Source organism: Pundamilia nyererei, unplaced genomic scaffold (assembly GCF_000239375.1).
Source record: "Pundamilia nyererei isolate P.nyererei 1_Seehausen unplaced genomic scaffold, PunNye1.0 scaffold00091, whole genome shotgun sequence".
In the NCBI taxonomy this organism is placed as follows: domain Eukaryota; kingdom Metazoa; phylum Chordata; class Actinopteri; order Cichliformes; family Cichlidae; genus Pundamilia; species Pundamilia nyererei.
The window spans coordinates 1,203,946-1,231,105 of NW_005187492.1; the positions used below are offsets into that span (position 1 = coordinate 1,203,946).

General features: G+C 38.4%; 1 protein-coding gene across 2 annotated transcripts in view; it reads right to left on the reverse strand.

The window, feature by feature from the left end:
- lrfn1 (leucine rich repeat and fibronectin type III domain containing 1) overlaps positions 1–27,160 on the reverse strand; it is a 131,409-nt gene that overhangs the window by 53,871 nt on the left and 50,378 nt on the right. Inside the window, exon 3 of one of the 2 annotated variants that reach the window (XM_013912469.1) lies at positions 14,312–14,363. The exons of the other annotated variant lie outside the window; for it this stretch is intronic. The gene's annotated coding sequence lies outside the window, so the exon portion shown is untranslated. The remainder of the gene's footprint in view (positions 1–14,311; positions 14,364–27,160) is intronic. 2 annotated transcript variants of the gene reach the window in all.

Here is a 27,160-nt window from a genome sequence, read left to right on the forward strand (position 1 = left end):
ATGTGTGCGCGCGCGTGCGTGTGTGTATAATTTCTTTAGTTGATGTTTTTAGCTTCAGCTGTGCCTTCCTTTCAATGCTTTGACATTGTTTTGGCTTCTTGCTGCATTTGTGCTTGCTGCTTTCAAGGAAGAGCATCAGCCTGCATAGACTGCAAGTGATGATAATGTCACTGGCAGCAACTTATCCATTTACGTTACATTGATTTCAATTTTAAAGAAATAGATCAGACCTGTTATGCAGATTTGCCTTCTGCGTTTGAAGGCGAGCTTTGCTTTCCTCCCATCCTTTCCATTCTGCAACTCCAAACAAACCCAAGTCTCCCTTGTCGCATGCATAAGGCTCTGCCGTTATAGGGCATATCCCTCAACAGAAGGTACCCTCAATCTGTATTCCCGGTTTGTCCTTTACTGTTGAATTTTGTGACAAACGGTTTGGATTGTTTTGTATAATTTGCAAAAACAACTGACAGATCACCACTTTTGCAAGGATGGGAAAGGTCAGCAGAAATAATAAACATCTCTTTAATTGATTTGCTAATTAGTTGCCAATTAAAGTGACCACATTCCTAATCATGTAAAACACTCTGTGGCCAATAAATACTTACTCAGCATCTGCTCTAGTTTTCCTGCTGCAACCTGCTGCTTCTTTTGAGCCTATTTTTAAAGGGAACATTTTAAAGGGGGCATGTAGTGTGTATTTCTAGGTCTACAATTTTATTCTGGGGCTCTAATGGCATATTTTTGCATGATTTACAGTTCATAAACTCCGGATTTGTATTATGTCTGTCTCTTTATTGAGCCCTTCAGGTCAGTTTCTATCTGAAAAATTATGTTTAAGGTCCTGTCTCTTAAATCTTTCCTCTCCATGAGCCCACTCTGTTCTGATTGGCAGGCTAAGAGAGGATGACAATGGAAAGTTCACAAGACAAACAATAGTAGCTGGATTTTCTTTTCTTTTTTTAGAATAGAATAGCCTTTATTGTCATTGTACAGAGTACAACGAAATTGGAGTGCCACTCCCTTGGTGCAAGATTCAATAATAAATATAAATGTAAAATATAAAAAGTACAATAAAACAATCGCAAGTATTCAAACAATAGTAAGTAAGATATATACAGGATAGCAGCATTAATATAATGTACCAACAATCTGACGTTGGATGGGTTGAGGTACAGGTAATGTTGCAACAAGGGCGCCCTGAGCAGGGAGGCTTTTCATTCAAGACAGGTTTTGAAACAATGTTGCAGTATAACATAGAACTGACTTTGCAACACTCTATAAATCATAGAAATAGTGTCCCTGTGTATCTCTGCTCTGAGAGTACATATTGTCACACACAGCTGCACTATCAGACTAGCAAAGCCTGCAGCAGAAACAACCAATGCCACCAGGAATACAATTATCATTTGAATATAAAATGTGTCAGTGATTATGTTTTTTAGCCTTGATGACCTAACTGCATGGTTTCTTTTAAAACAATTATAGTAAACACACCGCTTTATTAGCCTTGCCAGTATCGGGTTAGATCTCTTTTTGCCTTCAGAACTGCCTGAAGTCTGTGGCAACGATTCAACAAGGTGAAGGAAGCACTCCTCGGAGAATTTGGTCCATATTGACATGATAGCATCATGCAGTTGATGCATATTTGTTGGCTTTACATCCAGGATGCAAATCTCCCTTTCAACCACATTCCATAAGCGCTCTATTGGACTCATCAGAGGCCATCTGAGTATCTTTTGTGAAGAAAATATTCCCCACACCATTACACCACCAACAACAACCTGAACTGATGATATAAGGCACGATGGATCCATGCTTTCGTATTGCTTATAGTAAATTCTGGCGTACTACCTGAAGGTTGCAGCAGAATTCAAGACTCAATGAACCAAGCCATTTCAATCGCCTTTCTTCTCCATTCTGATGCTCAGTTTGTCTCATGCTCTGCATGCTTAAACGCTGACATGTAACCGGGTTATTGGATATTTGTATTAATGAGCATTTGAACAGATCTACCTAATAAAATTGAAATGACTGGTAGCAAACTAAACATTTTGTTTGTTTGTTTTGTTTGTTTTATGAAAATGGATTTGTGATATAGTCAGTGCCTTGTTACCACATGTTTATATCTTACTGCCATCTGAAGTCTTACATTTGCAGAGAGTTTCCTACAATTTAGGCCACGGAAACTTCCACTATAAATTGATACTAATTACATAAATAGACATAATAATAATAACTAATAACTTTAATAACTAGAAATCTCTTCTTTTTTTAAAATTTGAGATCTAGAGAAAAACAGTTATTATTTCATTATTAAGTGTGTTCTTCCGATTACTTATATCACTAGTAGTTCAAAGTGTTTTACAGGTAGCAGAACTTACCAGAAATCTTCTCTGGATTTAGGTTACCTCAGTGTCTTTTGTATCTTTTGTATAATCTCAGACTGCATGTTGCTGACATCAGGGCACTGTGGGAGCTGTACCATCTGCTACAGGACTCCTTGTTCTTCTTGTCGCTAAAGATAGCTCTTTATGACTTTGTTTGGTTCTGTGTTTTGGGTCTTTGTCATTTTACACAATGAATCTGGGATGTTGAGAAGTCTCCTTGATGGCTGTTTCATGATGAATAAGAGACTAAACAGCTCAAGTGCCTCAAAATTTTTGGACAATAGAGTAAAAAGATAATTACTGTCGTAGCTCCCTTTGCACTACAAAGCACGCTACACTGTATGTTTCACTGAAAACTGTTTAAACGATCAAGTCTAAACTATCAATAGGCCCCGATATTCCATTCTCAGTCTCTTTTCGCAGTGTGCTCAGGCATCTGTAAGCCAGTGCCTGTTCTCACACATGAGAGTTAACATGTTGTCAGAAAGGTTTCTATATTTAGAGGCACCTCCCTGAGAGGTTGGCTAACTAAAGTTGAGAAAACACACACTTCAGTTGGGAGAGAATCAGCTGGGGCGAGCTCTCAAGTCACAGAACTCTGTTGGAAGTTTTAAGTCAGATATTCACTTGTCACATTAAAACAATCAGACTCGGGCTGTGAGTAGCTGCTGATCCTCTGATAATACAGTGAGAGAAAGCTTGTGTTTGGAAAATAAATATATAGAGCTAGCCTATAAATACTTGATATAGTCACGCAATAAATACAGGGAGTGCAGAATTATTAGGCAAGTTGTATTTTTGAGGAATAATTTTATTATTGAACAACAACCATGTTCTCAATGAACCCAAAAAACTCATTAATATCAAAGCTGAATGTTTTTGGAAGTAGTTTAGTTTTAGCTATTTTAGGGGGATATCTGTGTGTGCAGGTGACTATTACTGTGCATAATTATTAGGCAACTTAACAAAAAACAAATATATACCCATTTCAATTATTTATTTTTACCAGTGAAACCAATATAACATCTCCACATTCACAAATATACATTTCTGACATTCAAAAACAAAACAAAAACAAATCAGCGACCAATATAGCCACCTTTCTTTGCAAGGACACTCAAAAGCCTGCCATCCATGGATTCTGTCAGTGTTTGGATCTGTTCACCATCAACATTGCGTGCAGCAGCAACCACAGCCTCCCAGACACTGTTCAGAGAGGTGTACTGTTTTCCCTCCTTGTAAATCTCACATTTGATGATGGACCACAGGTTCTCAATGGGGTTCAGATCAGGTGAACAAGGTGGCCATGTCATTAGTTTTTCTTCTTTTATACCCTTTCTTGCCAGCCACGCTGTGGAGTACTTGGACGCGTGTGATGGAGCATTGTCCTGCATGAAAATCATGTTTTTCTTGAAGGATGCAGACTTCTTCCTGTACCACTGCTTGAAGAAGGTGTCTTCCAGAAACTGGCAGTAGGACTGGGAGTTGAGCTTAACTCCATCCTCAACCCGAAAAGGCCCCACAAGCTCATCTTTGATGATACCAGCCCAAACCAGTACTCCACCTCCACCTTGCTGGCGTCTGAGTCGGACTGGAGCTCTCTGCCCTTTACCAATCCAGCCACGGGCCCATCCATCTGGCCCATCAAGACTCACTCTCATTTCATCAGTCCATAAAACCTTAGAAAAACCAGTCTTGAGATATTTCTTGGCCCAGTCTTGACGTTTCAGCTTGTTTGTCTTGTTCAGTGGTGGTCGTCTTTCAGCCTTTCTTACCTTGGCCATGTCTCTGAGTATTGCACACCTTGTGCTTTTGGGCACTCCAGTGATGTTGCAGCTCTGAAATATGGCCAAACTGGTGGCAAGTGGCATCTTGGCAGCTGCACGCTTGACTTTTCTCAGTTCATGGGCAGTTATTTTGCGCCTTGGTTTTTCCACACGCTTCTTGCGACCCTGTTGACTATTTTGAATGAAACGCTTGATTGTTCGATGATCACGCTTCAGAAGCTTTGCAATTATGAGACTGCTGCATCCCTCTGCAAGATATCTCACTGTTTTTGACTTTTCTGAGCCTGTCAAGTCCTTCTTTTGACCCATTTTGCCAAAGGAAAGGACGTTGCCTAATAATTATGCACACCTGATATAGGGTGTTGATGTCATTAGACCACACCCCTTCTCATTACAGAGATGCACATCACCTAATATGCTTAATTGGTAGTAGGCTTTCGAGCCTATACAGCTTGGAGTAAGACAACATGCATGAAGAGGATGATGTGGACAAAATACTCATTTGCCTAATAATTCTGCACTCCCTGTACTGAATATATTGAAAATATAAAAAAGTGACACCAAATTAGCCCAGCTATAAACTTTATGTAGTCTTTTTATATTTGAAATGAAAAGAGAGACTTCTCTGTAGCTTGAATCAAAGATCCAGGAGGATTACATCCCATTTGTGGCTTGTCTTTGGGATCAGACATTAATTTGCTTCTGTGTATGATAGCAAGTCTTGCTACACCGCATATGTGGGCAGGGAATGAGAGGAATGTTTGCTCACCTCTCCATCATAATCTGTTGTTCATCAAAGAGATCTATTTTCTGCCCTCTTTGTACCTTTTCACCGGACGGCAAACTCTGACAAAGTGCCTGGGTCTGTGCTTTCTAATGATGATATATGAGAGTTATCCTGAGGATGTTGTCAGATCAGGGACTGTGCTGTGGGTGTAAACCTACGGGGTGAGATGAGGTTAAAAAAAAAAAAAGTATTTCTTCTGTGATTCAAAAAGATTATCTGGTGATGAAGTGCTACTCTTGAGAAACTTGAGGTTCTTTAACTCTGTTAAATAGACCTTAACGTTGACTATTATTAACCCCATTTTCTAATGTGTTTATCTATAATTGAAACTATCACGACTATCACGGATCTAAGCTGTTCAATAAGATACTTGCTCCTTCAAGGGTCTTGATTCACAGATGGCAATATATATATATATCTTTCTGTGATAAGATGAATATGTGTTGTAATGCTGTTTAGAAAAATTGCCAGAACCTGGGTTTTTGGTGGATTTTCAAATATCTATGTGGTGGCAGAAATGAGGATTAGTTTACAAATTTTTAAATACACACACTCCTTAAAATGGATCCCACTGCGTGTGAAATCTCGCTGTTGTTCAGCTTGTGCTGCTTTGACACAGTGCATTTTACAACAGCCATTTCTCAAACTGACACAGAATAAAGAAGGGTCGCGGCCTCCTTCTGTTTAATTATAGCAACTTGAGAAAAGCAGCAGAAGCCATCGAAACAGCTATTTGCAAGGAGGGAGCCCAATTTCAAAATGAGGCAGAAATCTATATTTTGGTGCATTGATATTTGGCATGTTGAATGTGTTCTCATTTTGCAAAGCACTAGACTCATGGCAGCTGGTTTAGCTTTTTTTTCTGCTGTATGCTAACATGAGAAAAACACAAAAGCTTTTCTTTGGAAAGTTGCTAGGTTTTTACTCGGTTTAATCCAGTTCTTCTACCTGATTATTGTCAAAGGAATGGCTTTTGTTTGTTAAGCCACTTTACACTGGCCTATGAATCATTCAACCTTAAAAAACACACCTAACTCAAGGGATGAACCATTGTTGTGTCTCCACACAATAAAACTTAGGAGAGAACTAGTTTTAAATTGTGTCTTTAGATAATTTACTAGATTGTTACTAGCAGCCCGTCACTAAATATGTTCTCTTTAGAAGACTTTGTGAAAAATAAAACCACAGTCTGACTGAATTTATTTTTAAAGCCATCAAGGTGTTTCCCAAAAAAACCTTTACCTGAAAACTTGGGATATCTTGGCATGGTCTGCAGTGTGTCCTTAGAAAAAAAAAACTAAGGAAACTGGTGAAATGAAGGAAAAAGGAGGAAGTGACAGGACTGAAAAATAGACCACAGCAGATGAATAGTATCTGAAAGTCATGTTCTTACAAAATACAAAACAAATCCAAAAAATGCCTGATTCAGGACTTAAAAGATACTGCATATCTGGTCCTTCATTCATCTAGTATTCACTGTATTCTTGACAGAAATGGTTTCAGTGGAGGGGTGGCTGCGAAGAAGCCATTTTTAAGAAAGAGAAACAGGGACAAAAGGTTGAGGTTTGCCAAGAACTAGACTGAAAATCAGTGGTAACAGGATTTATTGAGTGATGAATCAATTTTGTAAATTTTTGGCTCAAATTGCCACCAGCATATATGAAGGATGTCAGTAGAGAAGCGCAACAGGGTACAACCATCTGTAATACACTGAAGACTCTGTCATGGTTTGGGGATTTGTCAAAACTGATGGAATTAGGAGCATAGAGAAGTGCAGTCAGAGCCACCATGTAATACCATCTGGAAAATTTTTGAGCACCAGCTTTATTTTTTAATATGACCATAAATCAAACACACGCAGTAAAATCATACCTGGAAAGACAAATACTTAATGGATTGCTATCAGCAATGGATTGGCCTCCCCAGAGCCCAGATCTCAATATTATTGAAGCAGTGTGTGACCATCTTGATGGAGAATGGAACAAAAAGGCAGCCAACATCCAAAGAACAGCTTTGAATGTCCTTCAAGAAGTCCGGAGAACTATTCCTGAAGACTTCTTAGAGAAATTACAAGAAAACTTGCCTAAGGGAGATCAGGCTGTGTTGAGGAATAAAGGTGATCATACATTAGAGTTCTCTATTTTTGAAATTTGAATAAATCATTACACCTATTTCCCATTTTCCAAGGAAAATAGACAGAAATGAGGAGTGGATGAAGACTTTTGCACACTACATACCAAAACGTCTACATTGTTGATTTTAGTCCATCATCTATAAATACCTTGCTTAGGGCAGATTAATTAAATAAAGCACTTTGGAAATTATTTTATTCTTAATAGAAAACTCTGCGAATTTTTATAACCTGAGGTAATGCTTATGAAGCTTTTGTCAACTTAAGGGAAGGAGAACTGTTAAATAAGCATTTTACCAGCATCCCAAAGTATCAGCACTAATTAAAGTGCACAATGATTATTTATTTACACGCTTATTTCGTTTTCTGCAAACTTACATTTACAACTAATGTGTTCTTCACCAATAGTGCCCTTAAACTGTCAGCAAGCAGCTCAGTATCAGTGATTGCAGCGTGCACAGATAAACTTGATTTGTTTTAACTGTTGACTTGGCAAATCTGACGGATTTGATTCGCAATCTTCACTTCACTCTTGAAACACAAGTTTTTTTTCTTTTCTTTTTTCTTTAAGTAAACACAAAAAAACATTACATCCGGTTTTCAACTTTTTCAGAAATAATGGCTTTCAACACTATCATTATCCTCCATAGTTTGACTTGCTTTACCGTGCTTCTTGAAAGATTTGAGAAAAGAAGGAGAGTGCTGCTGATGTTTGTAATTTTCTTTTTTAAATTTCTAAAAGAAACAAAAATACAACTAGACAAATCACACACATTTGCACTAACAATGACATATAGACCAATCAGACACAACATTATGATCACTGACAGGTGAAATGAATAACACTGATTATCCCTTCTTCATAGCACATGTGATTAGGGAACAAGTATCTCCAAAGCTGCAGCTCTTGTGGGGTGTTCCTGGTCTGCAGTGGTCAGTATCCAAAGAAGCAACAGTGGTGAACCAACGCCAGGGTTATGGGCGGCCATGTTGTCCGAGCCAACAGGCTTTAATTGTTTCCATTGCTGAAAAAGTTAATGCTGGCTCTGATAGAAAGGCGTTAGAATTAGGGCTGCCACAAACGATTATTTTGATAGTCGACTAGTCACCAATTAATTTTGCGATTAGTCGACTAATCAGATCATCCTCCATTGGACGTAAAACGCACAGCTTATTGCGCCAGCGTGCATCTGCTCTTATATAACTATCATTAGCTTACAGCTTTAAGTGTTTAAGGTATGTGCTAACTACAAATAAAGACAAAATGGTAGTTTATTAAATTTTAATGAAATTTGCAGATTGTTTCGGTGAAGTTTAATAAACTCCTTGCTATCTAAAATATAACGGGACACTGGAGTATATTCTCGAGCATCTCACACTTCTGATGATCAGTTGTCTGCTTGACGTTTATTCAGCTGTGTAAAAACTATAACTTTAATCTCAGCCACACCGATTTACTCAGGAACAAATAAAATACTAAAAAAGCCAAACAATAACATTTTTAAGTTATCTAAGTGACTTATATATCATGTTTAACCTGAGTAGCGAAAGACGGCGGTGGGTTTGAAAACGATTTGCCGGGAGTCCGGTGTTCTCACGGGCTCTAGTGAGCCTTGAACCCCGGCTAGCTATTAAGCTGGTGGATAACAGACGTCTCCGAAAAGTCGGAGCGCTTTTGAAAATATGTGGTGTCTTGATAAACTGAGCAGATATTTGAAGTTTACACAGCTACATTCTCTCCTGAAAATATGTTAAACGTTTATTTTGTGACCCAGAAAGAATAATAAGAGTAATATTAAAACTAAGTAGCTGCCGCCATTGTTGGAAACTGAGCTGGGCTGCGCTATGAATTCTGGGACAGAGCTGCTTCTTCTTCTTCGGGGTTTAACGGCAGCTGGCATCCTCGTACATGCAGTGCTGCCATCTTCTGTTTCAGTCCGTTATTACACTCTTAAATCCTACTATTTATTCCTGCGTCTTTTGTGATCTTACAAAGCTTCAAACGACGTGTCGACTATTAAATCAGTCGTCGACGATTTTGATAGTCGACGTAATCGTGACTAGTCGACTAATCGTGGCAGCCCTAGTTAGAATAGACAGTGCATTGCAGTTTTTAGTGTATGGGGCTGCATAGTCACAGCAGCCATCTTGACCCTGTCCACCGCAAAAACCGGCAATAAACGGCAAGGGAGCATCAGAACTGGACCACAAAGCAATGGAAGAGGTTGGCCTGGAGTAATGAATTACTTGGATGGCTGGGGACAAGTGCAACTCTCACATTGGGAGCACATGGCACCCAGATCTACTATGTGAAGATGGCAAGCTGATGGAGGCAGTGTGATGTTTGAGCAATAATTAGCTATGGAAACCTTGGGTCCTGCCATCCATGTGGATGTTATGTTAACATGTACCACCTACCTAAGCACTGTCGCAGAACAACAGCAACACCCTTTCATGAAAACAATATTAGCTGATGGCTGTGACCTCTTTCAGCAGGATAATGTGCCCTGCCACAAAGGAAAAATGGTTCAGGAATCTCAATTTCAAAAATGATTCGGTTCTCAATTCAATCGAGCATCTGTGGGATGTGATGGACAAACAAGCCCAATCCATGTATTGCCACATCTATCTATCTATCTATCTATCTATCTATCTATCTATCTATCTATCTATCTATCTATCTATCACACCAAATACATGAAGCCCACTATCTACAGTAATGAACTGGCCTTACTCTGTGCTGAGCTCTGTTCTTTTCAGTCTTCCTGTATAACAGCTTTTAGAGGGAAAATGAACCAAAGTACTGTAACCTGGATTGCACATGTAATAACATGTCAAAGGTGTCAAACTCATTTCCTGCACTCAGCTCGCTACCAAAGGAGACCAAAATCACCTCCCTGAGAAAATAAATCATAATCCGAGACCGTGTCGTCCACGTTGTTTTTAATTTACACCACTGAGTTAAATCTTCTCTTTGACTGATGACTGAGAACCTTCACAGACAAATCTTCTCTTTGCTAAACTAATTCGAAGAACTCAATCAACTCAACAGAGAATCGCAGATATTCTGCTCGTTTTAGAAAGTCCATAAGAAGCTCTACATCTCGTTTTATGTATTTCTAAGTGAATTCAATTCCTAATGCAAGTGTTTTGCCTTTAAAAGACTTTCTATTTCTATCCAAGTGCCAAATAAACTGATAGCTGCTTTCCTGTGCAGCGCTCCAACGAGACACTCCCTTTGTGCAGAATGTATCCTGCAGAACTGCCAGTTCAGAGGAAGAAAAAAAAATCAATGTCCTCTCAAAGTGCCACATTATATAAACCCCAGCAATCAGAAACATGATCAGATTCAATATTTGCACTGTTATGTGGCCATGTTCACTGACATATCATGATATGGTGCATTTTCAGTGTTGTTGTTAATCTTTGGACATTTCTTCTTTTTTTTTGCACGGTTGCATTACAGTATATGTGAAGCTTTTAGATTTGTTTCCCTTTTGCTTGAAAGTTTTAAACGTAGTAAGTGATTAAGAAATAAGATTTCTAAATCACTTAATACATAATAATTAGGGCTGGGCCATATCATACCGTTCACAGTAATACCGGTACAATGTCGGGCAACGATAAGAAAATGAAAAATCGCGATAGAATATGGGTAAAATGCGCATGCACTGGGCCTTTGTTTTCATACGCACATGGCGGAAAAAGCATGGCGGCGACGGAGAATGAGAAGGGCGAAAGTAGATTGTTGAATGAAACTAAGAAAGTTGTGGAGTTGTAAAGTGTTTTGTCTAGTGTCAATTATATCGTCAGTTATATCGTTATCGCAAATTTTCAAATGTATATCGTGATAAATATTTTTATATTTTTATATCATATCGCCCTGCTCTAATAATAATAATAATAATAATGATGATGTGCTCTGTATATGTAGAAAGACACTAAATATCATGAAAGTCCATCCTCCCATTCTTTCCCAACAGACCAGAAAGTCTGCCTGTAAACCAACCAGTGAAGTTTGCAGTAGGCTGTGACGTCAAAACCACATAAGCATAACCCCCACTAGAAGAGATCTGCCTGAGTAGGCACAGACCCTCTGTTTTTTGACTGAGCAGCCACTGCTATTTCCTCACCAGAGTCACTTTTTCAAGCTAAAATATCTCAATCAGGAGCAAAGAACACCAAATCTGTTGTTGTCTGTAAGAGTGAACACAAGAGTCTTCATGTACTCCCAGCATCTGGGGAACTAAATACAAGTGGATTACTTTTATTTTTATGGCAATGTGGTCTGCACCACAGTGGCAAAATCCTTATCTCACAGCCAAGAGATATTTCGAAATTGTAATGCTGAGGCACAGATAGAAATGCTGGAAACCTGGAAACCAAAAATTGTGTTTTTATCGTAGAGTTTTTTATTTGTTTCTCTCTGACTCTCTGTGCTTACACATAACTTATTTAAACACAGACAAATTCCTAATGAAGCCTTCCTTGTTTTTCCTTCCTGTGGCCAGACAACGGAATTAGTGAAAAGCAAAACATGACTAATGTACTGCATGTGTGTACTACATGTTAACCAACAGTCACTTACAAGCCATTTCCAAAGACGTTTTTTGGCAAAGTTACCCTGCACATGTTGTGAAACAACAAAATGTCTCAAACAGCTGCCATATCAGGTGAATGTGCTGCTTCTACCATTGGCTTATCCACTGTGTGACTGGCAGACCTGTGTGTGGCGGGTCTGCTGGATTTAAAGCTACAGACACTGAAACGTCTCTTAGATCTTGACACTGTTTAGATTTAATAATATTCTGTATGACAACCAGAGCTGAAACTTGAAATACATGATCAAGGGACATTAACTTGTTAAAAAGGGTCTGAAAACTAAAGCTGTTTTCACACGTGCGCTGAAGTCTTGAACTTCACTAGACATCACCCAGAAAAGCAGCATGTGAGAACAAATAATGTCAGAATCAATCTGTGTAAGGTCCAAGTGATGTCAGATTGAGCCCAAGTGTGAACAGAGCGAGTAATTGCCCAGAGATTTCACAAAGGTGAGTGTGCATTCTGATGACATTTCTATCATGTCACCTGCACGCTCTATCCTGGTGTCCCCCCTCCCCAAGCCCCTGCCTAAACCAAAGAGTATCTCCAGTAGTGTCAAACACACATGCTACGTGTGAAAGAGCAACACTGGACAGTGCGTCCCTGATCATTCAGACAGTTACATGTGACATTTATGTGTGAAAACAGCTAAAAGCTGGGGCAGAAACCGTCTTTTATAATAATAACCTTTTCGCATCTTATGACTCAATAGGACTGCAAAGAAACAAAAAACTCTGCACCTCCTCTTTCTTTACAGGTTAAAGCCTGATACAGCAGCTTTTGCCCAAACATAGATCTTTTCAGACCAACCTGGGTGAGTAACACAAAGTGGAATGAAGAACAACATTCAGGGAAATAAGATGTGTGGGTGCAACGGGGTGAACAGATGACTTTCACCTAGGAGAGCGAGGTTCAATTTGAGTGAAGCTAAAAGTCAGCAGTGACTTGTTTTTGGCGCGTATGTGTGCGTGCTCATCTGGAGGGGGGCTTAGACGAGAGATATATTTAAATTCTGACGTGTTTTCTTTTTTTGTTTTTGCCCCTTCAAATTTCAACTTACTGAAAGGATCTGAAAACTCTCTCCACCACTGGTTAAAACCTCCTACAAGCTGAGAAGATCATGAAAATTTGATGACTGTAATAAATTACTCTAGAAGCTTTAGACCACAGATAAGACAGCACCACTCTCCTTAAGTACAGACCTACCAGGTGATTACTGTAAACACAGGAAAACTAATTTAGCAAGGGTGTATCCAGTCATATTACTTCTTTGTTCTCAAATAATAACTTTTGTTTGTTATGGGAATGTTGACACACAACTACCACTGTAGTGGCTTTCATGACATTGATGAAGCTGTAAATAAAGAGCTTGAAAAGTCACAGCATGTCCATTCTTCCTGGAGCAAGAAAGACATTTTTACACTAGTCGCAATTAAAGCAAACGCGAAAACAATAGAAGAAAAAAAATCTAAAGCGACGTCGCAGTAAGAAGCTTGCATATCCTTTGTTTTTTGGGGTTTTTTTGCACAAAGGCATTTAGGAAAAACTTGTCATTAGAAACATCCAGCTGCTCTATTTTCTGAGCGGTGATAATGTGCTCTCGTAAGACTTTTGACAAGAGGAAGCACACATGAGGCATGAGTTCATGCCGAGTTTATGTCATGTGAGAGTACAGCAGCTGAAAAGCAGCTTCTATCTATCTGCAAACAGAAACACGAGGGCAACTTAGAATAACAGCGGCACATTGTAGGTGTTCATCTACCAAGGATCCTGCTTAAGGTGTGATATATGCTTCATTGGAGGCTCATAAATAATTGACTCATTACATAATGGTGAAGACAACCTTCCTTCACTTAGTCATTATTTACTGTATAAAGAAAATTCCTTTGAATATATATGACAAACCGCCAATTCCTGAGGAATCAATGTTGCACACATTCATAAGTTTATCAAACCATCTATTGTATGTATTCTCAATCCGTATTCACAGCAGCCCAGGGTGTTTTCTGCCGTTCATCAGAGAGGCTGTTTTCTCTATTGAGATAAGAAATTAAATCTGCAGGAGCGGAGGATGCTGGGTTTGCTGCAGGGTGGTGAAGCAGCAGCTCTGATAATGGAGCCGACTCCCATTGCGCAGGCTATGAGGCAAACAGCCGTGGCGCCAGCCCAACCCTGCCTATGTGAGAGGATAGTTAACAGAGTCACTCAGCTGAGGATCTCTCTCTCGTTCTCTCTCTGCCACTCTCTCCTTTCTGTATGTGAACATGTGGTTAAAGCTGTATGTGACAAAGCGAAGGAAAAGTATGAGACGCTGTGCTTTTGAATTGCTCCGTTTCTCAATTCGAGCTAGTGTGTGGGAGAAAAAAGGAAATGAAAGAGTAAAACTGCAAGCTTCGCCTTTGTGAAGGGAATATGCTCACATGATGAGTCAAACATATTGACCCTGAGCGATCGATCGAGTCAAAGGGTGACAATCTTCCTTTAGCATATCGTTATCAAAGCCTCTTCCTTTCTGTCCGACTGCCGCCATCACTTTCCTCTCACATTAACAGTCTGGATGTTTTGTAGAGTGTTATGCAAATGTAAAGAGGGTTTTAATTTCAATTTGGGAACTCACCAGAATACTGGGCTGTTTTGGATGCTCCTCACAGGGTTCAGTTCAAAGCAGCCTGCGGAGAGAAATAAACGGTCACACCTTAATGTGCAGGCACAAATAACATTGGGGGCCATATGGCAGCAGTTGTAATAGTGTCAGAATTGTAAAAAGGTTCAATTTATAGTTCAATCTTTGATTCCATCCCAGACTTAATACAAATGACTTGATATTTCTGTCTTGGTGGAACAAATAATTTTCTGCCTACAGAGCCTCTTACCCAGGTAGAATTTTCGAGAAGAAATATCGCTCTACTTGCCTCCTACTCTAAAGAAGATTTCCAGCTTTACATAGATAATTAATATTTTTCTCAAGTCTATATAATAATTAACCTTGGATTGTCATTACAGCTATTAAATAGGATGAATGGATTCAATGAATGCCGACTGCTGAATGCTGAACATGTCGTTTCTGGAGGTTTTGCGACCTTCTTTTGTGCCATGCACTAAGTAACACACTGCATTATCGCTGCAAATTTTATTATTAAGATGTCACCCATAGAAAAATCGAGAGGTTCAGTAAAGGTAATAACTTTAATAGAATGATAAAGAAATACCGTAAGGTATTTTAATCCAATACAGCCTCCACACTGACCAAGCGATTAAAGATTATATTGCGGGCACAGAAACAATCTGTCCCAGCTCATTAATTACACCCGCCTTTTCAGTTAAACAGTTATTTAATGAATTAAATTAATCATCTAACTAATCATTTCATTAATTAACAACATCTGCACTGATTCTTCTGCACTGTCTCAAAGCTGTGAATCAACCTTAAACCTCTTATTAGCAATACCAAAACATTTTACTACCTTTATGCTAAAAGGTCAAAGCAGGATCAAGTTTACAGATAGATGGCTTTAGCTTCCTCTCTCCAAATTTTTAATAAAAGACATTTTATGAATTCATAAAGATATTAGCTCATTTGGAATTTGATGGCAACACAAGGCTGGAAACGTAATTGGTATTAAACAGAAAAGACTGAAAAATGAAAAATCATTTAGCAAAGAATTAGGTCAGTAACACCACTGGGTTTAAAATAGCATCTTAGAGAGGAAGAGTTTCTCAGAAGATGCACAAGATACCCAAATTTGCAAAAAGACTGCATCTACAAATTATAGAATCATGTTTCTCAACATAAAATTGCAAAGGCTAGAAATATCTCTCGTACCTCTGTATGGTACGTAACATCATCAAACAATTGCGATTATCTGGAGAAATCTCTGTGTGAAAGGGACAAGGCCAAAACTCAATGTCAGAGGCCTGTGATGTTCAGGCCCTCAAGAGCTCCTGCATTAAAATCACTGTATGGGCTCAGGAACACTTCCAGAAGTGCAAGCTGAAGCTCTTTCACACAAAGAAGAAGCTATATGTGAACATGAAACAGAAATGCCACCATTGTCTTTGGGCCACTGTTCATTTGAAATATGAGGCAATTGGAAAACTATGAACATGGGTAATCTGCATCCTCCAGATTACACAGAAAAGAGAAGAGGGACAATCTGTCTTGTTATCAGCATTTAGCTCAAAAGCCCAGGTTTCTGATGGTATGAGGATGCACTACTGCTTATAGAACTGGCAGCTTCACATCTGGAAAGACACCAATAACCTCCTAAGACCCGAACTCTTCCACGGCATGCATTTTTAATTTCTCTTTGATATTTGGGCTGATTGGGACCTGATGAATGTAGAAACAAAGAATAACCAGATTTTTTTTTTTTACCTGATTTTTGTTTTTAAGAAAAATGAGAGCCACATATGAGGATATTCGTTTAAAATTTTGATAGAACACTAGCAGTATAATGTCCTTGTTAGTGGATATCAGGCCCCTGTAGAACAAAATTGAGTATTTTGGTCTAAATAACCCAAAATGTGATGTCCACATATGTGGACGCCAGGTCCTAGGAGGTTAATGCTAGAAGGTATATACAGGTTATAGGGCAACATATACAATGTCTTGCATATTTCAGCAAGTCAATGCTAAAGAACATAATGCAGCTATTGAAACAGCATGGCTTCACAACAGAAGACTCCCTGAACTGCTGACCTGGCCTGCCTGTACACATTTGGACCACCAGGAAGTGAAAATTACAGTAAAGAACTATTAACACGTTTAAAGCACTGACTGGGTATAAACCCAGCATGTACCATCTAAGTTTGGTGTAAACACTTTCCCAAATACACAAAGAAAATGTCAAATCTCATTGAAGCCACTGCAGAAATGTAAATAGGTTAAAATTATTCAAGGCAGCTTTCTGTCTCTCCCCAGTTCACTAAATGTGCACATGGAGCTATCATTTTTAATTGAAGCTTTAGGAGATGAAGGAAAAGAGGAACAATTTTTCAGGAGTAATGACAACATAGGAATAGCTCTGATTCTCCTCTGTCAAATTTAATTGCCAAAACAGCCATCTTGATTAAAATCTCAACAGCCCTTTTTATCAGTCCCAGCCATGGCAGAGAAAGCGTGTTTGTCCAAGCAATAAATATTTACCAACCCAAACTCTCCATTCTACCAAGTGTAAACAAGGTAAGTCTCTACAAAAGACCCTGACATTGAGAGCAACCTTTAGAGGTTGTTCAGTAGCAATCAATTACATCAGATAGAGACATGCCCCCACTTCTTCTTCTGTGTCAAGTTTGCGGCTCACCTCCTGCCTACACGGGCTCTCTTAACGTGCACTGTGGGTGATATTCCAAACATTAGCTAAATCCAAAATCATCAAGTTTAATCTAATACAGCTTATTTTCTTTTACATTACATAATGTCAAAGAGCCAGCATTCCCTGACCTAAACAGCAATGTGAAAAGTACAATTTCATGGTTGCTGCTCTTCCCTGAGATGCCTATTCCATCTCTGTGTTCTTAAAGGACTAAAGATTTGACTAATACGTACTGTAAACACTCGAGCTGCAAATATCACCAGTGCTTTTCAAGACGGTTTAAGCCGTCATAGCACATATTGTAAATGCACGCTACCTGCCCCTCCATCGACTCATCAAACTCCCACTCAGACACATCAAACACATCCAGTGCGTGCGCATCCGCGTCACTTGAGTGACATGCCGATTGGGTTTTGTGCGAGGATTTTCTACTCTGCATATGGCTGATTGCTGCTATTTCTCTAATTAAAAACACTGTAGAGGGATGTGTGACTTCCAGTGGCGAGGAGAAAGGTCGGATGCTCGAAAACAAAAGCAGTTTTTTCTTCAAAACATCTTTCAGAGATCAGATGTCATTAGACTCATATACCGCCTCTAGCCAGTTCTTCAGTTGTGCCAAAACAGATGGTGTGTGTAGCTTTTAAAGCTCGACTCCTGTGGCTAAAAATATATAGGGCTCAGAGCTTGTTAATTCCCTTCAATCAATATATTTGCCTTTATTTTCTCTGTCGTTACAAAGAAAAGTAACTCATATTGATTATTATTTAACAGACTGAAATTTTTAATGATTTAATTCACCCAAATCTACATATCTTAAGTATTTTCTATCATACAGTGAGAAGTAACATTTCATATGCTCACATTCACAATGCAGAACCACAAAAGATTTTTGCTACAATGACTAATTTAGCCAAATACCAGCTAATTCTAGTACTATAACTGCCTAATCAATTACCAGCAACACTGTCTGCCATAAAAATAATATCATGACTCTAAATTCTATACATTTAAAGTCTTATATAATTGTTATACTGGTGATTTCTATTTGACTGATGATTCATTAGATACTGCAGCAGTGAGTGTGGAGGTTTGCTTCTCCCTGCTTTTGTTAACCCAGCGTAGCAACCCAGGCTTTTCATCTGCAGCCATCCTCAAGGACAAACAGCTTTTTGTTCACTGCTTTTTGAGAACCTCAGCCGTTCAGTACACAGGGTGAGGCAGCCGTTTGGATAGAGGTAAGCTTGGATTTTAATCACACCCCGCATACTGACAAAATGGAAGCTTTTAGATGACTACTCTAGTTTTATCCCCCCAAAATGATGTCACGTTACTGATGGCCATAGAAACTTTATCAGTCGAAGCACTCTGTAGAATTCCTAATGTGTTTTTCATTAGTAATAATCATGACTCAGCAGACTCTCAAACTGATGGCAGTAATAGCACCAGGACCACCTTTAGCAGCAATAACTTTAAGTAATCATTTTCTCTATGCCTTTATCAGTCTCTCACATCACTGTGCAGAAATTCTGGTCCACTCTTCTTTACAGCGTTGCTTGAGTTCAGTGGAGGATTCCAGAAAGGTCACTTATATACAGAGTTCACGGTCAACTCACGATATCCTCTGTGGCTACAAATCACACCCAAATCATCGCCCCTCCACCACCGTGCCTCCCAGTTAATGTGAGGCATCTCCATTTTGGTCTCATCTTTCTAAGGACGCTGTTTTGTGGTTTGTTCAAATGCAACTTTGTAAACCTAAGCCATGCTGCCATGTTTTTTTTTTTGTTGTTTTGTTTTTTTAGAGAAAAGAGGTTTTCTCCCCAAGCCAGACTTGTTCAGTCATCTCTTTAATTCTGCTGTTATTAGCTTTAACATTTAGCATGCTAACTGAGGTCTGTAGTGTCTAAGATGTAGCGCTTTGGGGGTTTTTTTTCATTAGACCCACCATTAGATGGTTTGACCTACAGAATTGTGTTATTGTGTTACCACACATGCTCCTGACCAGCAAACTCCCAAAATTTCTGCTTGTGGTCACACAAAGTGGATTTGATAAGCAGTACATTGAAAGACCCTGGAATATTAAATCTCTATACCTCTGTCTAAAATATGTTTAAAAATAGCAAACGAATAAAATACATACGTCTCTATTACTCTGCTTGACTTGCCAGAAGGTTAATGTAAATATTTTAAGGCCGTGGCCCAGGTTGCGATCACAAAAGCAAATCTAAAAACAAATAAAGAACCATATATACAATAAGGGTGGGGGAAAAAATCGATACTGTGTAGTATCGTGATATTTTGTTTGCTAATAATGTATCGATACAGGGACAGCAGAAATCGATATTTTGTTACAAAAAAAGTTTTTGTGCTCTGACTTCAGAGCATGTTGATCCTTTTTCTGAGCAAGAATCCTGGCATTCCTTCACTGTCCAAATGTGTTTAACCTTTTTTTGGCAGCAATAAACATGAGAGTTTACTTATTTTAACTTAAGACATGTTTTATTTTAATTAAGTTTAAAACTTTTTTATTTAATGTAAAATTATATTTTGTTTTAATTTACTTTCAAATTCTTCAGTTGCTGAAAGGGCTGCATAGTTTTCATAAATTTCATAGTTCAGAATAGCTATAATTGTACCAGATGGTTGCATTCAGTTAAGTTGGACTAGTATGTAATACAAACCGTTCCGTTTGTCAACAATAAGTGCAAGACTTTAATATTAGATAAAATGAATATTGATAAAGTTTACCTTTATGTACAGAATCTGAATATCGCAAAATATTTTTTTTAAAAATCGCAATAATATCGTATCGTGCATTAAGTATTGTGATAATATCGTATCATGGGATGTATGGTGATTCCCACCTGTAATATCCAAATTGGGGTTATGAACCTAACCAGTCAGATGAATTGTAAATAGTAAGAGGCATATGGAGGCCTAGGGAGTCTGAGCAAGAAGCGACATAATGAGAAGAAATGAGAAGAAAAAGGATGCAAAGATGCAAATACTCACGCCATTACAATGCATGCTCAAGTGATGGTTTGACTGCAGTGTTTTTCCTCTCTTGAGGATGTTAAATATGCTGTGATTTTTATCAGACACCAAACAGCCGATTTAGCAGACAGCATATGGCTCTCTTAGCATGCCCACAGTTGGCATACTGTCCATTACCAGTACCTCTAGGGCAGCCAATGTGACCTCTAGAGAGCAGAGCGCTCCCAGACAAAGGCAACAACCTAAGGCAAAGGCCAGCTGAGGGCTGAACTGCAAAGAGCGGGGACACATGAATGCGCAAATGCAAAAATGTGCTTATGTTTTACGATAACATTTATCATGACTAGGATGTTGTGACTCCTTTGTTAGGAAGGAAATCTCTTTGTGGTGCAGACAGTGACCACTGAGACACTGAGCAATAATACAAGATGCCGGAGAGAATCACATCAAATAAGATACGCTCTAATAATTGCCATGGTTATGCAGCTATTTTTAATAAAAAAGCACACAGTTACATTTGCAAGTCTATGTTATCCTAAACAGTGTACTACATATATAAGTCAGTGAACCACAGAGAGCAAGGTGACTGAGTAGTACCCTTTAGTCATCTCATATGATAAACTATAAACAGAACACGGCTGTGCACAACTTGGCCAAAGAGGTCAGCAGGGTCAGCGGTGTGTCTTGGACATGCAAACTAAGAGCATGTGAAGAATCAGAGTTTCCCCTCAAATCTTGATGAGTCAGGATGGATCGTCTCCGTGGCTCATCATCTGATGCTACGGTAGTAAGCTCTTTCCCCTCCCCTTTCCCCCTTGCGAACAGAAGCCTCTGATGATGTCCGTAATGCTATTTATACACTTAGGCACACTCAGCACATTTACCAGCATCGCATAAATAATCAGCAGGTATGAGAGACAGCGTGCAAGAAGGATAGGTTTGCTATCGGTTACAACAACTTCTGGCTTCCTAATTTCACAGAGAAATGTACCAGGTGTGGAACAACACAGTTCTGGCTGCATCTCCCGGGTTATTTCATTCTGTGCTGATGTACTCGGCTCAAAACTGAAACTGAGGTTTTACTGCAGACATAAACAAGCAACTGTCTGTAATATGGTAAATGGCCTGCATTTGTATAGCGCTTTTCTAGTCCATAGGACCCCAAAGCGCTTTACACTACATTCAGTCATTCACCCATTCACACACACATTCACACACTGGCAATGGCAAGCTACATTGTAGCCACAGCTGCCCTGGGGCGCACTGACAGAGGCGAGGCTGCCGGACACAGGCGCCACCAGGCCCTCTGACCAATAATGGGCATTTTTAATGAAAAATCTTTAATCGGCATATAGATTCTTCTGAGCAGTATAATACGGTGCCAGAGAATTTAAACTCCATATCAGAAACATGTCAGGTTTCTTACTAATAGGACACTGCACAACTTTAAATTCTCTGCAGAGGTGTGCTGTAGCAACTGGCCACTTAGTTTTCTGAATAAAAAACAAGAATACATCATTCATAAGCTAAAATAATTACCACACCATAGCACTGCAAAACATTTTTGGTTTACTAGCTGATGAGCATGTTACAACACAAAATATTCATTGTTGACACAAAATATTCACACACAATTATATTTATATATATATATATATATATATGCATGTATGCACTATATGCACATGACAGTAATCGAGATAAAAACAGAAGCATGTTGTACCCAAAGTATTGCTTTTTTTCTCCTTTTTTCTGTTATTGGTATTATTAGTCAGCCCTGGACTTTGCATTAGTGGAACTGTTTTTTGTTTTTCTCTCTTTTTTTTTTACCCTTAATTTGAAGGCAGACTGTATACAGAGTCCAGAAATGAAACCCCACGATTTTTTCTGCAAAAATGGCTTCAAATTTGAACACAACTGCAAACAAATGATGTAAACACAAATCGTGTCCAAAAATGCTATTGAATTTTTGGCCCCGCAGTTAATTTGGCATTCTGGAATACAGTCTCTCTCGTTAGACTGCTTGCACTGACTGTCTAGTCGCCAGTACTACATAATCACGCCCTTCATTTACATCTCCTACTAATGTTTACAGAAAAATAAACACGGAAACATACAGATATACCGCTTCGGTAACAGAAGCTAATGTCTGCTGTGTTCATTCCATTTAAGGCAGCAGGCTATTTACTCAAGGGGTTCAAGGAGAATCCAGACCAGCTTCCTTGTGAGAAAACGGTTCTGATGCAGGAGGGGCCAAGCCCCAAAGCACTAAAATACTGCACCCCAAACACGATTATCCAGCACTTTAAATATTCTTCCAAGGGTACATAATGTCCCTGTTTAAATTTGTGTGACAGAAAAATCCTTCCAGGCTTATATCGTGTTAGATGTGGTTTTTCAAATGTAGACACACAGTAAGAATTGACATGAAATAAATGGAAAAGTCAAGCTGCATAGGTGCAACTCTCATTGTGAGGACAAAGGGAGCATTGTGGGACAGCAAAGTCCCCAAAACACATAAGGGGAGAGTTTCATTTTTAAATCTCTAGCTTCTTTATTGTTACACTGACATATGTCTATAAAACAGCTGAGGGGAGGAGAAGACTGATAAAAACCCATTAGTTAACTAAATGAGCACAATGAGCTATGCAGAAGTTGAGAAGTGGTTTTGTTGAAGAGTTGGCTTGGACAGGAAAGGGAAAAACCACAGCTCAGTTCGGCTGCAGTGGACAGTTTTTCTTTATTTATTTTATTACTTGATTTCCTTGGACTACAAAGAAGCTTTTGTGTGTCATGACTTCTTTTTTTCCTACCACAGTAGAGTAAAGTTAAAGCAACAACAAGAGCACAAACATCAGAACGTTACCAGTTGTTTCACATATTTCTGACACTGCCCCCAGTAACACTAGACAGCTACAGTATGTAGACGTGTCTGCAAGGCTCTGCAAACACAGCTAGCACCAAGCTTATAGCACTAGTGCTGAGACTACACAGCATCATGCTGGAGGCTTGATGCACTGGCACTCCCAACGTGACGCTCTTCAACAACACCAGAGAAGCAGTGCTTATACTGTTTATACTGCTTATACTGGATATCTACAGTATAAAACCACCAATTCATCACATATACACGTAAACCCACATTATTACTCTGATTATTAAATGTCATATGGATGGTGATTGATTTATTTACAAAGGTCATGTTAACACAAAGGATAAAACCAAAAAAGTCAATAATAAAGAGAAATCATTGTTGAAATACAATTTTAAAAATTGTCATTTTTCAATGACTTGTGGATAATTTAACCTTAAGCTTATAAATGTCACTTTGACTAATAAGTTACAGACTTATTAGTGGAGAATTGACCAGCAATACAATGTTTTCCTACAGTATACCATGACACCTCGCTTTAGATTCAATCGCGATCATAGCACCAACAGTTCTTACTAATGAACTGCATTTATGTGTAGTTTAGTGTGCGTGTGTGTGAGATACATGTTTTTTTTAATCCATGCGTATCGCTTGCAGCTGCTCAGTTTGTGTACTTTCTGGTAGAGCCTGGTGCCATGTCAGGTGGCTTGGTTTATTTATAAAGACAGCCACACAGATTTGACAGACTGTTTAATTTTACTTTGAAACTGTGCAGCACATATGTTACAGTAGTGACTACAGCCGTTACATGCACCACATTATGGCTACAGCTATTTAATCAGCTGAAAGGGAAGACATTCACACGTTTGATATGTCACTTTGCACGATGTTATAGGTAAAATGAATCCATGATGTGTGTGTTTTCTACTGGTACTCGAATTAAAATTTCAAAGTGTTAGTGATGGAATGCATTTGCACTTTCATACAAGCTGAATAACAAACAGGTTTCACCTCATGAGCTTTATTAACACATCTTCAGCCAGTATGTATAATTTATGGCATGAACATGTCAAAACATGGGATGTGGAAGCCACAAAATGACCCCAACAAATATATGTCTGGCGCAAGCGTTAAACTATCACTTAATCATCTGCATATCTACCTATAAGGAAACAAAACTGTTACTTATGAACTGTTATTTACAAGGTTCCAGTAAAGAAAGAAGCAAAACAAAACAAAAGAGATAAAAGAAAAAACACAAGTTGTAAATTTTGCTGGGCAGAGGCCGCCAGTTTGGTTGTCATTTTAAGTTTGTGCCCATTCAGTAAAAGAAAATACTAATGCAGTACTGCGCAAACGTCTTCGTTTTACCCTTTTGTTTCCAATGAGCTGACCTTCCAATAAGTTTTTAAAGTGGCTTTCAGCAAAAAATCTCCAGGTTTTGTGAAGGTCTTTTAAAGTTTTGATTGTTTTATTAGAGGAATATTTTTGTGTGTGTTAAGCCACTTAACACTGACCTATGAATTATTCAGGCATTAAAAAAAGCACCTAATTTAAGGGATGAACCAGTGTTGTATCTGCACAATTTAACAGACAATTTAGCAAAGAACCAATTCTGAATTGTATCTTTAGCCACTTTGTTAGCAGTCTGTCAGAAAACATATAATTTGGTCCCGCTTCTTTAGTTGAATCTCTGTAAAATACCAAAGATAACACACTTTTACAGGCGTAAAAACAGTATTTTTGATTTGATAAGTTGATTCCCAAAGAGTAAAAATCTGGCATATCTGCATGCTGTGTAGTGTGTCCTTTAAAAATTGAGGACAATGGACATGTGTGGAACAAAAGACGGAGCGACAGAGCTAAAAAAAAAAACAAACCCAAAAAACAAAACAAAAAAACCTATCTATAGCCGATGCACAGTATCTGAAAGTCATGAAAAAATAAAATGGAAATACAGCAGAGACCTGACACAGGAACTGAGAGATGCAACTTGCCTTTTACTTGAGCTGCTTAAGGAAATTACAAGAAAGAACCAAAAGAGTTTCAGCTATGTTGAAGTATAAAGGCAATCATAATAAAAAGCTTTTGAAAAACTCTTTTTTTTGCCTTGTATACATGCATTTCCATGTATGTTTGCATATGTATCAATAAATAACTGCAAGTATTTCCCATTTTCTCTAGCAAAATATAAATGAGGTTTGGCCCAAGACTTTTGCACTGTACTGTAAGGATGCAACTCTGATGACTCTTATAGCTTTGCCTGTGCAGAAAATGGAAAGTGGAAAGATTTCCTTTTAAGCCTGCAAGAGAGACAAAGTTAAAGGTATTTTGAGGATAATTTAAAATCCAAAAGTGAGAGCCACAAACCCACAGCTTATAATACCACAGTAAAGTACATGAAATTTTATTTTTAATTTCCTAAAATACACAAATTTGTGTGTAATACAGTAACAAAACAAATTTGAAAAGGGTTGAACATAACTGCAATCGATCATTTAATATTAAAGGTTGAAGATGAAGTCATTTTCTTGCAATGTAGTTTGATCTTAACTTTTTTATTTTTTCTAATGTAGTGGGACGTATCATAACGTTACTCACATTTTAACATGCTTTTAGAAGAATACAGACATACGAAGCTTCAGGAATAATCACATAGAGAAATGGATATTTAGTTTATACTTTCCATATGTCTTATGTTCCAACATTCAACCTTCCACTGATGAATAAACCTCTTCAAATCTTCAGATTCTGGCAATGAAATCTGAAGTCCATGTTAATGCAATGTAACATGAGATGACACAATGAAACTTTAATGAGTTCCACGAGAAACTGGCCTGCTGCCGCAGCAAATATTGACAGGGTATTATAAGAACATCCAGAAATATTTTTTGTTCAGCACAGTGTCATTTCTGATATGTTAGTCATGGGATTTAAAATTCTTGGCAATAAAATAAAGAAGCAAAAACAATGCCATTTCCAACATTTAGCAGTATCTGAATGTGTAAGAATTTGCCTCAACCTGCTTGTTTTGAAAAGTGATTGTTTTTATACCTCTCCCAGGCTGTCATAGTTAGCTGGACATGGACAGCCTTGCTTAGTCACTATGACAGAACATTGCTTCCATAAAGCATCAGAAGTGCTCCGCTTTGATCCACAGTTACAGTCTTATCTGAACTCAGACATCAAGTGTGGAAAGAGCACCATTGTTTGTTCGGGTCCTGTGATGTACTTGAGTGCTAGCTTTGCATGTCCTGTTATTTACTTCAGTATCTAAGGGCTCCATAAATGCCACAGCACTGGGCTGCAAAGAATAGGACGCAGCCTGAAATAGTATTTCATCAATAGTTTAGATTTGCTCTGCCATTACAGTGCCAGTGGATTTACAATTGATAATAATAGCAAACTGACAACTACACTGCAAACACTATGATCAGAAACAACAGTAAGCCTGATAAACCATGGTACCCTATCCATTTATGTCAGGCTATTGACATCCTTGCAGATATTGAAAGGGATTATGTGACTTAAGTCTGCATGTTTTGCATGCCTGAAGAAGTGTTCTACTTGGATGGAAGCTGATCTTGCCGTGCCAGTCAGCTCTGTCTGACTACTGACTTCCTCCTTTGCAGATAATCCCATGAAAAAGACAACTCTTTAATGCTTAACATCCTTAACACAGCTCTCTCAATTCCTTGAATCAAAATTAGCCACCATGCACACACAATCCATTTTGTGCCTCAACACAGACCTTTCCCACATTCCACTGAAGATGTGCCATGAACATGAATAAGGTTCAAAGTGACTGGTGTAAAAAGGCATCGCTGATAAGGCATGTGGCGATTTTGGGCATACATGACACATTGAGACTCAGTTTGTAGCAGATATCAAATTCATTCATCTTGAATTCAGCATTGGCATCTTATAAAATGAATTTATTTGCTATTTGTATTGTGTTAGATTCTATACAAATTCAGCTCAGGCTTCTCTTGGGTTTGCTATAAAGAACTGCAGATTTCCATTAAGATTAAACAATACTGTGGTGGGATGCCCACAAAAACGACATTTACTGTAGGGTTTTATAAAAAGACAATAACCAATTGATAGTAATGCTGTTTCTTGTACTATATGTACAACCAGACCTCCTGCTTTTACATACAGTGAATTATATTGAGTGAAGTCAATACAGAATTTAGCCTGATCCAGTTCTTTGATATAACATTATTACACGGTAAAGGGTAAACTCACACTCTCAGTTATATATATATATATATATATATATATA